We start from the raw sequence: 12,843 nt of genomic DNA on the forward strand, positions 1-12,843 counted from the left end.
AAAGAGACAAGGAAGAGGGATGTTGCAGAAGAGGGAGAGATGATGCACATCCATGCACAGAAACTCATAATGAATGCAACAGAATGGGTTGAAATTCATATATCATCGATATTAGAGGCAATGAACAAGCAAGGAGTGCAGGGATTTAATCATGCCTCCTAGATAATAAATAAACCAATACTCCTGTAGCTAGGGAATGAAAAAATCAGATAGAGAAATGTAGGGTGCAACTATAATAGCCAGACAAAAAGGTTAAAAATGTACACTTTCTTGCTCCAAACCACTGCCAGTCATCATTTTTCATAACACGTATTTCCTGCATCATTGATGGAACACAACTGGCCATAAAAGTCGCCTTGGCAGGAGGGGCTGGCACTGACAATGGATCCTCGAGCCAGAAGGCCTCTTCGTCCAGACAAATAAACAGCCCGAAAAAAAGTGGACACATCCCTTGGAGGAACAAATAAATCAACCTCACCTCACGTTCTTATCTGGTGTTAAAAACCCTCTTCCCCCTTAATCAGTGAACAAAGTCTCACAGGAGCTGCCTGAAGAGATTGGGCTAGTCACAGTCTACACACTGTTGTTTAAACTAACTTTTATAAACTCAATTTTTCAGCCAGTGAGTATACCAGTTTTAACATCTTGGGCTGTAATTCCAGATTCGTCATTTTCCCAAATGCTATTGCTCTCTCCCCATGATCAGAGGCCTTTGCTGTGCTTTTTCCAAGAGGGTTCATAGTGTAGAGTCAAAGTGGAGAGAGCCTAGTAAAGGTCATTAGTGATTTGTGTCATTCAGTTTAAAATAAAAGGCAGTGGCACATTCTTTGGAGAGAAAGTAAGAGTCAAACATGATGATCAAGAAGGGCTTGGGTGCAAGACGCCTTTTTCTGCTCTTTTCATCCATCATGGATTGCTTTCAGATTACATCACAGACAGCTGTCATTTCATGTGCTTCACACGGAGAGGTCATCGAAAAACGTCAAAGACAAAGTTGAAACAGATTTAATTTTGAGTGTTGGGACATAAAATTCAAGTGCTGCCACTCTCTATAAGAAAGCAGTGGGCTCTCCTGATGACCATGCATAAAGGGCCTATTTAAATTTGATCTAACCAGGAAGTCCTTACAAGAGAGTCCTGGTCACAATGATAACATAAGACAGAAATCACATTTGCTGGGGTCAGAAATTGCATACTATGCACTACAAACCCAAATAATGTATACTGCCTTAGTCGATGTCCATCATTATAGTTATGTTGTTGCTGGTGTCAGGACTACAGCATTGCATTGTGGGATATTTATGCCAATGTAGTGCCCAGTCCTTACATACTGTAATATATCCCATTATTTTCCAATAGTAAACAATATAGATGTTAGATGCTAGTTAGCTGACTTCCTTCTTTTCTCTATGATGTATCACCTGCTGTTTCCCATGTTTACTAGGAAGTCATAGTAACTACAGGGGGGAAAAGGGGATATGACGCCATTGACAGATGACCAAATGAAAAACACCACTACCTTGATTATGGATTTCTCTGGGTTGGACACAGTTGGGAATAACATAAGTACAGAACTAAACAAAATATATACACAGGTCTAGTTGTTTTTAGACATGTTAATGCGGGGATGTTATATAATATGCCTTTAGGATTTTTTTCTATATTTGATGCAATGTGTCCTTGAGCCTGGCACTAAAATCTCAGCCGCTGAAAGGTTGCGTCACTGTGGGTAACCCTGGTCAGTGACCTCTGCGCTCTGGAGAGGATGGGGCAGGACTAATTAGAGGACTAATTACCCCTTTGGGATAACACACGTATGCACACACACACACACACACACACACACACACACAAACAAACACACAGCTATCATTGTTGCTGTTACAAAAGCAGATGTTCCTCCTTCTACAAAATGTCCTTCAACAATAATAGAAAACAAAATAAAACTTTTATGTGGAACGGCATATTGCATCTCCACTGCTATTCCAGCCATCTCAGCCAATCACCATTTCATAACTACCATTGAAGAGTGTGTCCTATATAGCCAGCACTGGCAGCAGCTACTGTACTGGCAGCTAAAACAGATATCTGTTTGCCAGGAAGTACATTCAAGACTGGTGAAGCCAGCACAGCGCCCACATTTGGACAGGAAACCAGAGGAGTCATGTTCAGGTTGTATTTGTGTGTGCGTGTGTGTGTGTGTGTGTGTGTGTGTGTGTGTTTGTGTGTGTGTGTATTTGTGTGTGTTGGGCAGCTGACCAGTATAGTGTTTTAATTGGCAAAGCCATGAGGCTGGCGACAGACAGTCATGTGTGCAAACTCAGGAAGGTGTACCGGTAAATGCTGCTGACTAGTAAATAGAAGGGCAGGATAACATTGCCTTAAATCCATTTTATAATATACTGTTACAGTTGTATTGGTAAGTCTTTTCTAATAAATAAATCAATGTTTTGTCTTTTGCAGGTTCATTGCTTATTTATCTGTCCTGATATTCTACATTATGATCAGTTAGAGGTTCTGGACTATGTGCTGATTGTTTGGTTCCAGCTAGATCCAGCTAGGTTTTTTGTGCTATACTCAGTTTATCACATGGGATTCCGACAGTTTATTGAACTTTTTAACATACAAGTACATTTGGGTCTGTAAAAAACTCACAATATCAGTATCATCTTGCAAAGTTGACATGGTGGACTAGCAAACAATTGCTTATTTGCACATTTGGAGTCTTGTCTCTGGCCCATCTAATGTACGTTATATATTTTCTCCCCTTTTACTATGTTTTGGTTTCCAGCAAGGGAATGTATGGCTTTATAAATACACAGTTGAGCTAAATGTGTCAATGTGTTCACCATCTAGTTTCTGTCTGCTGGACTCCTACTGCAGTTGGCGGCAAGGCTGATGAAAGAGGTGTGAGTGAATCAAAACAGTCAAGAGGTGTGAAACTACAACAGTGAGCTGAAACCCTTGTGGTTGTACATTGAAATTACAGAAGGAAGACTCTTCTCTCATAAATGTTCTTTGGCCGTGTACAGACATCAGCTGCAGAGAGGGCTTAAGTTGCAAGTTTAATTCTGGCCTGAAGTTACTCATGGAATTAATGATAACTTGTGACAGCTGAAATGATCTGCCGCTGGCGACGTCGGTAATTTTAACCTTTGAGAATGATAGTTAGCACCAGTTAAAAATGAGGAGCAACCACCTGAATGTTCCTCGCTGAACATAGCTTTGTCCTATTAGGAAAGAGAGAAGCGAGACAACAGATGTGACATAAAATTTGTTAGCGCTGGAGATTAGCGAACCTTGAGTCTGTGGATTTTGCCAGTCTGGCTGTCTGAACTCAGAGTCACTCGCACAGGTGCAGCCAAATTTCTCACATTCACACACCATCATATGCAGCGAAAACGCTGCACTGTGGAGCCAAATGATTCACATGCTCATTAACGGCACAATGTGTGTGTGTCAACTATGATTCAGTCCATGCAAGGAAGCAGCCAAGTAATTATATGCTGTGTGCAAACAAACACACAGTCCCCCCACCAGTTCATACCCCTCCTATACTCCCCCACCACGCTCCCTGTTTCTGTCTGCCACTGGTGTCTTTCAAAAGAAACATTTTGGCTTTCTCACAATGACTTCCACTGCTGAAAACACACCACACACTTACTTGAAGGACACTGCATTGACTTGCATTAATTTCTTGAGGATTTGACCTTAACCATAATACTGATATTTACTCTAAAATATATTTTTTTGCCTTGTGAGGACCGTTTTTTTTTCCTGACAATGAGAGTAATACAAGCACACTCTAAGACATGTGTGCACATAAATTCAAATGCACAAGATAAACACATGCATACACACACACACACAAAGGCAGCCGTTACGAGAGCTGCCACAGGGAATAGAATGAAAATGAAAGCCGAGCGAGGGAGACGTGAGGAGAAAAAAAGGGAAAAAAAAGAGGGAGGAGAAAAGCCCATGTGGCAGAGGGAGATTCTCATCTTCACTGAAATCAGCTGATCCCTCCCTCCCTCCACTGCTAGAGCTTTCTTTCTTGCATCTCTCTTTCTGTCTCACCCCCTTCTATACCTCTCAGTCCTCTGCCTCCCTCTTTCTCCTCCGTCCTCCTACCTTTATCTCAGTTCAACCAACCTTTTCTCTATTTCTCTGGCCACCTCTCTCTCTCTTCACTTTCTCCTTGCCCTCCCCTCTCCTCCCACTCCTACTCCCTGTATTCCTCTATCTCTCTGGGCTTTCACTCTTTCGTATTATCGCTCTCTCTGTATTCCACCTCCCTCTTCCTCTCCCTGTCACAGTGGGAGAGCTGCAGGCAGACAGAGGCAGCATACACTAATGTTACTATATTTGACAAGACACACACACACATATTCTCCTGCCACATGCACGACTGCACAAACATACGGAAAAGAAGAAGGGGAGGTGGGGGCACACACACACACACACACACACACACACACACACACACACACAGACACACCGGAAAGACAGCCCTCAAGTGTACATGTGTGGATAAACACACACACATACAAACACACTCCGACGCGTGCTGAGTGCAGGAATCACAAACATAGCGACACACACACAGAAGGGCTAGTGCATGACGCCAGCAACCTAACGCTGTCGTTCTCTCTCTCTCTCTCTCTCACACACACACACACACAAACACACACATACTCCGTCTCTCTCTTTTTCACACACACACTCACGCCTCCCAGTCGCACACGGCAGCGCGCAAGCCAGCGAACAGGACGGCGCTGGACGTATCATTCATATAGGGAATAGATCGGAAGAAAAGGATTAACTATCTCCATCCCTCTCCCTTCTATACGGACCTTATCCTCTCTTCCCTCCTCTTGTGTCTCTAAGCCTCTCTTCACCTCGTTTTTTTTTCTACAATCCCTCATTTTTTTCTACACAATCCCTCCTTTTTTCACAAATCATTGGTGGGTTGAAGGGGAAGCTGGGGGGGATTGTCTCTATACAGAAAGAAGGATTATTCTCTCTTTGACCAGGATCTTGAATGTATGGATTTCTTCAACTGAAGAGGTTTTTCTTTTATTTTGTATCCTGTGAGTGATTTTTTTTATATTTTTTGTTTTTACATTTTGGGGATATTTTTTTGGGGGTACGGCTGATGGCAGAGAGCTGTAAGGCTGGTGCTGTCTGAGATATTTGGTCTAAAGGTAAGTCTGTTTGTGGTGTTAGTTCTCTTCTCCTCACTCTCTCACATACACACACTTCATTCACTGCTCCTCATCTCATTTAACGCCTGGAATTAAAGATGTAAAATGTCACAAAAAGTAGACTGCAGACAACAAATGGGCATATTTGATGGGACCTAAAGTGCATGCTGAGGAGGTGGACGCTGAAAATGCCAGTCCTTGACCTGTGTTATGAATACACACAACATGCACATTCACTGGAAATTTTTTTGGGGCTGTGGTTTTGGGGCAAAGCTTGCAGAGGTGAGAGCATCACCGGTGTATTCAAAAACACGCATGGGCGTATGATTCTTAGTTTATTTATATTTTCCAGCTAAGCAGGAAAGAAGTACGCAGATGAAGACAAGCAGACCTTAAAAGAAGACCTTAAAAGAAAGAATCATCATCAGTAAATGATAACAAGATATTAGGTAACACTATAGGGCATTGCTATTTTTCATTCCTTTCTTAACCACTTGATTTAAAAAGAAACAAAAGTTTTATTGTAATTCTTTGTCTTGTACCAAAATCGCTTGATGCATAATATGTTAACAACTAGCCTGGCTAAGGTTAGCATTGCTAATGCAAACAGGCTACCTAATATAGCACCCAAATATGTTTTAAAATTGTATTAGGTATTTAAACATGGCAGCCCTTGTATTCCAGTTAAAGATGCTCACTCAAAAATGCCAAAAATAAAACAAAAACAACAAAAAAAGTTTTGACCACTTCCTATTCCGAAGCATGTGCATTAATGTTTGTATCTAGCTCTACTCGGCTGACTGAACATGAAAATCATATCTTTATACACCTTTTCTGACCATATATTAGGTCTTATATTGAGAAACTCAAAGGTTTTAAATCAGCATGACACTCAGGACATTTAACATCAATTTATTCTGTAATGGATGTGTCTGGTAAAGTGTCTCTAAACCCCAAGGGGTCGTGTGACCTGCAGGTCTGACTGCACATCACAGTGCTGCTGTAACTCTGGGAGCTCCAGCTGTGCTAACTTAATGATAATATACTAGATTTCTTCTGTTCGACCAACACTTTCTACATTAACTAGAAAGAGAGAAAGCTACAGTCATTTGTTATACTTCTGACCTTACTTCTTTCTTAATTGCACGTTTCTCTGACCTTCACAGCATCTTATATAATTTTAATCCATTTAAAACACTTGACAGGTTCTATTACTTGGTGTCATGATGATTCCCAGTGTAGTGCCTGCCGTCTGCGTTGTGTGCTGCAGTTATTTTACCTGCTGTAAAACCCTCTGTAGACTCTAACCTTGCTTTAAAAATGTGTGATATAAAAACGATTGACTTTCAAGAGCTGCACTGTGATTATACCATAATGCAGTGGGTGTGAGGCACTCCACCCTAATGTCCTCAAGGCTCTTGTGCCTCTCTGCATTAGCTACCAATTAATGGGAATTGTCAAAATGTCCTCTATAATGCACTCTAACATGAACCTGGAGAACACAATAATTATCAATAACTAGCTCCATAGTTAGTGCTGTAGCTTGACATGTCTACTAAACCAGGTGACACCAACTCATCCAAAACTTGCTCATTAAATCACTCCAAGGTGATGTTATTAACGTGCTTGAACAAACAACGTCTCTTAAAATGACATACATAGTCTGTTTATCTATTTGTGTTAAAAAACACAACATATACTATTTCCATAACTGAATAAATATGCCTTCCTGAGAGGAAAATAAGGTCCCCAGAACACAGTTTGAAGCTAGAAAAGGTGGCAGGTCCAGCAAATCAAAAGTCAACAAAGTAAAACAGTAAGAAATTGTGTTGTCCTTTAAGGTCAGTTTGTTTATTCAGTTCACTCAGTCATGAAAACTAAGAGAGCTTGTTTATTTAGTTTGTTTACGCATGGAAATCAATCAATGAAGATTTTTCTCTTCTGATTGAAATAAAAAAACAAAAAACAAAGATAAGTCATACTTCTTTCTTTTAGCATGTCCTCAACCAGTATGTGCCTGGCATGTGACACACATGTTCAAGCTTACATGTACGTGTATGCTTGAACAAAACGTGTGTGTTTATGAACACACTCTTACAACGTGTGTGAGTGTTTATGCACAGTGTGTGTCTGAATACCTACATGAATATGTAATCATATCTGTACATATCTTTACACCATGTGCCTGTCAACACATATGTGGCTCTATTTGTCAAGCTATCGGCATGTGCTTAGGTGTGTGTGTGTGCGTTTAAGTGTGTTGTGTTGCTCCCTGTTCTATGTAAGAAAGCTATTAAAAATTGATTTAGGGTAGCTTGGCTGCCTCCCTCTGCCTTTGTTAGCAACCTGCGCTGTTACACACACTCTCATGCAAACGCATGGTCATACAACAGCAGGTATGTGCTCAAACCTTTTAGTTATTATGACCTTTTAAATTTCTTTTTCCTCTCTTTTGTACAGGGTGGTTTGTTTTGTCAAATCGTCTGACATTTTAAACAAGGCTTGAATTAAACACCAGCCAACTGCCAAATGCTATTGTAGGTGTGTAAGGAGCGAGCAAAGGGTAGAGCTGAAGGTGAATGATTGGGCTGTGTGTTTACAGCTGTGATGTCACTCATTCAGCGGCCACATACCCACATTCGAACACTCACACGCACTTGCCTTCACACATGGATAGACGTCCTCTCGTGTGCAGGTGGATTTCAATTTAGTGGCAAATTGGACAGAGTTCCACCCATATTGATTAAAACTATTAGTCAAGCAAAGTGGACATGTCACAAAAACGATTAAATACTCTGAAAAATGGGCTCAAGTGGGCAAATCGGGCAAAGATGTCCACACACAACAAACACCAGCACTAAATGGCTGTGTTGGACTTTTTCCAGCTGTTGTGCAGTCATTCTATATCTTAAATTATCTTATTCTCAACTGTAGAAGGCAAATACACAAACAAACATACCAATCAGTGTAGCAACTGCAGATTAATTAACATTTAACAACATTAATCTACATGTTTTTATTTACTTTGTGATAATAAAGTGACGATCATGGCCGGAATCCTTGCTCTGGAAATAGATTTGCTAAATCACAAACTATGCATCTGTCAAGCATGAATAAAAGTAAGAACATTACTGAGCCTGTCCTCATCTCGCTTCTTTCAATATCAACAGTCTCTACCAGCATCATAAACTTGCTGCAGAAAACACAAGCAGCCCCAGCTGACCAACCGCAGTTGGTGGTCCCGACTTGTTATCTGAGCCCCAAGGGCGTGTGGCTAAATTTTGGAGGAAATGCATGTCGGGGCTCTGCACGAAGCTGCTGCACCACCCCGCAGAGTTTAAATCCGGCTTAAGTGCGGACAGGAAACAGTTAGTGGAATAAACAGGATGAAAAAATAGGCTGGAAAGAGGAGAGGAGAGAGAAGAGGAGCCCAGAGAAGGGGAGGAGGTGTTACTTGATTCCCCCACAAGCAGGCCACCCTGGCACCCGAGTATTTACACGTGTGTGGGCGACTGTGTGCATGGGTGCATGTGTGGACTTTGGCTGCCCTGGTGTCCAGGTCAAATTGGTAAAAAAAGCTTTCTGAGAATAGCCTGACACCCATTTAACATGATGGGAACTGATGGGCGAACAGTGACATGTTGCTGCAGAGGTGACCTGCTACACCTCCAAGACATCATCTTAAAGACATTTCCAGCTTGATTGCACACATGATTGATTTTCTGGCACATTTCACTATCTGTACCGATGAATCATGAATCAATCATTTTTCCCTCGTACAATTTTAATCATCCACTCTCATTTGTGTATACAAACAATGAGAAGCAAGCAATCAATAATGAGATTTGAATGAGAGGCTAACAAACAACAATCAGACAACAAAGTTATTATAAACTCTTCAGCCAACGCAATCACTGGAATAAATGCTGGCAAGATATGTTTCTGCAAACCACACATATGTTGAAGGTTAAGAATTTCTTTATGATGCAACTTTATGTTTCTTTAAGTTCAATTTTCATTTTTATGTAATGACAACACTGTGCTTATGGTGTAGTTAGGTTTAGGCACATAACCAACTTAGTTACGGTTAGGAAAGGGTCTGTTTGTTAAGTTACAAACAGCTGGAAAATGCCCTGACATATCCCCAAAACTACCCAGTGGTTTCACACTTACAAATGTTGAAACACCATCTTGAACAGTGGTCTCTCACAAGTCAGCTCCTGTATACCTAACATGACCATGATATCACACATATCATTAATGATATAATACCTATAACACGCACGAATTTGAACGTATCCGTGGTTTGCAAAAAGGTAAAATGCCAACGTTTTCTTCTGAAGCCATTTAGAAAGACTGAGGAATTTTAATTTTTGCTTGTTAACTAACATGCTGCTTCTGAGCCAAACAGTTTTACTCCCCAAAATAAATCAAAATAAACACACGCAAAGCCATGAATCATTTGAAAAAAGGCCAACAAACCAATCAAAGCAACACTTACAGTCCCAAAGCTGAAACAGAAATTCAAGATTGATTTCACACAAGTTGAAATGACTACAACAAAGGAAAAGTAGCTTTCATCACAATGTGCGAAGAATGCCTTGTTAAATGTGGGACAGTATATGGGTGAAAATATATATATATATGTATGGAAAAGCAAAAAGCTATGATAAATATTACATCTGAAGCAGAGAGAGGACGTTTCCCAAATTCCTCGAGTCCCTTCCTTGTATTTCTCATCTGCGCTTCTGAATTGTTTAAATGAAGCTCATGTGCTCATTTGAAAAAGAACAACTCAAATTCCCCGGCAGAGCCTCGCTAATGTGACTTTAATCACATGCAGGAAATCCATCTGCCGAATACGCTCGGTACACGCCTGCGTTCCTTTGTCAGGCAGCGAAAAGGAGACGGAGGCAGAGAGATTGAAACGAGAGGGATGGGAATAGTGAATATTGATAGGTGAAGGTCATAAAGAAAAGATAGGAAGACAGAGGAGGAGGTGTTGGAGGGAAGAGGGGGTGGGGAACCTCGAAATGCAGGGGGAATATTAAGAAAGAGAGGAGGGAGCTGATAGATTAGACGAGTGTTTTATGTTTTGTTCAGTGTCTGGCAGGTACTAATAGCAATAATGATAACACAAATAGCACCACAGGGGTTCACGTACAGAACCCCACACTTAACACGCAAAGACACACACCAAAACACTCAGGAGGTTGTGGAGGAGAATTTTAATGTCCTCTCTGTTGCACTTTTCACTTACCCTCCCCTCCCCTTCTGTCATTTATGGCCTCGCCTATGTTTTCCTTTAATCCTCTCGTCGCTGTCTCTTTTCTACATCTCCTTTCCTCATCATCACCCTCTCTCCTATTTCCCATCTTTCCCCACTTCCCTCTCCCTCTCCTCTAGTTTCCACTAACTCATATATAACCAGCTGTAAATATCTTACTGACACTGAGCAGATTGATGTGTGTTACTTCTGGAAGTGACTGCAGTTAAAGTCTGTCTGTCTGCTGGGCAATATGCAAACAAAGTTGTCTATCTTCATTTAGATCCATTTATCATATTTTCCTCCTCCACATTATTCCACAAATCATTTTTGCTACAGGTGCAAATTTAAATAAGCACTGCACATGCAACTCCAGTTCCCTTCATGGCAACATGAGCTGTGTTTCTGATTTTTCCCATAACCATTGAACAACAGACCTAATCTGATTAGTTCGATATTTCTTACATTTGCTGATTGGGTTTTGATGATACTTTGGGAAAAGACGCGTCTCACAGCAGCACTCCAGCGTTTTCAACATTACACTGATTGGCTCAGGGGGTGCGAGTCAACAGCGTGCATCAGTCATGTGGCACCGAGGTTTCAAAGAGCTTTTCTCCCACGGTAATTTCCCACTTGTAGAAACCTATTTTTACTGTAATGACTCAACTGTGACATAGGAGTCATCTTTTTCCAAGTATGTGTGATATGTGTCATTACACAGCTGTAATTGGAGTTGGGTCATTCTTTTTTCAACTTTTATCTTTCTATCAAGAGAAAAGTGGGTTTACGTCTTCATAAGTTCATCTATCCAACTGAGACGACACACTAAAAGCCATTTACTGACCATCATATTAGTACAGGAGACAAAAAGACAAGCAGGAAAAAAGAAATGTTATGACTAACTATATTATATTAAAACAGTAACAAGACTTTCCTCTTCATATGAGTCAATCTCAGGCAAAAAGTTTATATAGAACTGTATTGTGAAACTCTGAAAGGTCCAATAGTCTGACATGAATAGTTGATTTCCTTTAAGGAAAGTTTGTTGGTTTGCTGAGGTTGACCATATGATAACCTCAGAAATCTCTGAGCTAATATAATGTATGGGATAAGTGAGAAACCATTGTCCCCTTCAACCAAAGAATTTCAGGTACACCATATACTCTTGAGGTGACACTTTTTACTCAGTGGGAACCACGTTCAGTTTAGGTTTACTGTAGCTTTGTGAAGGTTGTCACAATACCAGATTTATTAACTTCGATACAATACCAGTATAGAAAATGATACCTGATTACTCTTTGGATATCACGGCAATAAGAAAAAAGTCCTTGGCATACAAAATAGCATTATGTTTATCGTTTTGTATTATTGAATGCAAATATGTAGAGGCTTTAAGGGTGATTTCGAGTGTTAAAAGCAAACTTTACAATGGCTGAAAGTAATTTTTTGTGTCAATTAATGGAATTTATTTATAGTTTTTTGCATAATGTCGTCCCTAAAAACACCTATATTGGTCAAGTGCTTTATAATTGGTAGATGATTTTATAATCAGGAAGAATGCACATGTTCTCAGGACAGATTCCCATTTTAACTTTCTTCAAAACAAAAGTGAGAGAAGTGAAATAAAAATACTTATTTAAACAAACATCACGACTATGAGTCACCCTGTATAAAGGGGTCTTTTATGCTTCAGTTCAGTTCTACGCCACCAATGCTAACAGTTTTCGGCTTGCCAGGTTGTGAAAAACTCCCCTCCTGATGTTGTTTATCTTTTCGATTTTGAAAAAAATACAGCTATAATATGAGAACCTTTCTTTTGAATAATCACATTTGCAGTTAAACATGTTGTTAATAAATTAAGCTGTTAATAAATGGATATTGGTACATATTCTGGGTTTTTCCATAGTAGTAGGTAACTGGTCCAAACACAACAAAGAAATCTGTTAAAAAAGAAATAAAAAGTATTAAAGTATTCATATTTTTTGATAAACTTAATCTGCGTTACCTCTATTTATTCAGCAAAGAGTTCAAAGAGTGTTTGCAGCACCTTCTGCCCTTTGCTGCCTTACTCAAGGGTAGTTTTGCTGCATCGCACACACAAACGTCATTATTCTTCCCATTTCTTCTTTTCACTCTATATTCTGTTTTCATCCCTCCATATGTCTCTGTTTTCCCCAGTTCATGCCTGTATCCTTCCCTCACCATGTTCTCTCCCTCACCCTGTGTCATTCTTGCTTTGTTTCTCTCAGTCAGTCTCTGTGCCAGACAGTAGCAGTAGGGGGTCTGTCTGTGGGAAAGGCAAACTGATTGTGTAAACTGCCAAAGACACATACATCTATTATTTATGCCTATCAAATACCGGGGGGCAGTCTG

At 40.3% G+C, this 12,843-nt stretch overlaps 1 protein-coding gene across 1 annotated transcript in view; it reads right to left on the bottom strand.

Annotated features, from left to right (window-relative positions):
- The window catches only part of cacna2d4a (calcium channel, voltage-dependent, alpha 2/delta subunit 4a), an 89,558-nt gene that overhangs the window by 29,707 nt on the left and 47,008 nt on the right, over positions 1-12,843 (bottom strand). The gene's annotated exons all lie outside the window — the stretch shown is intronic.

The sequence above is a fragment of the Pagrus major genome, chromosome 14 (assembly GCF_040436345.1).
Source record: "Pagrus major chromosome 14, Pma_NU_1.0".
NCBI lineage: Eukaryota > Metazoa > Chordata > Actinopteri > Spariformes > Sparidae > Pagrus > Pagrus major.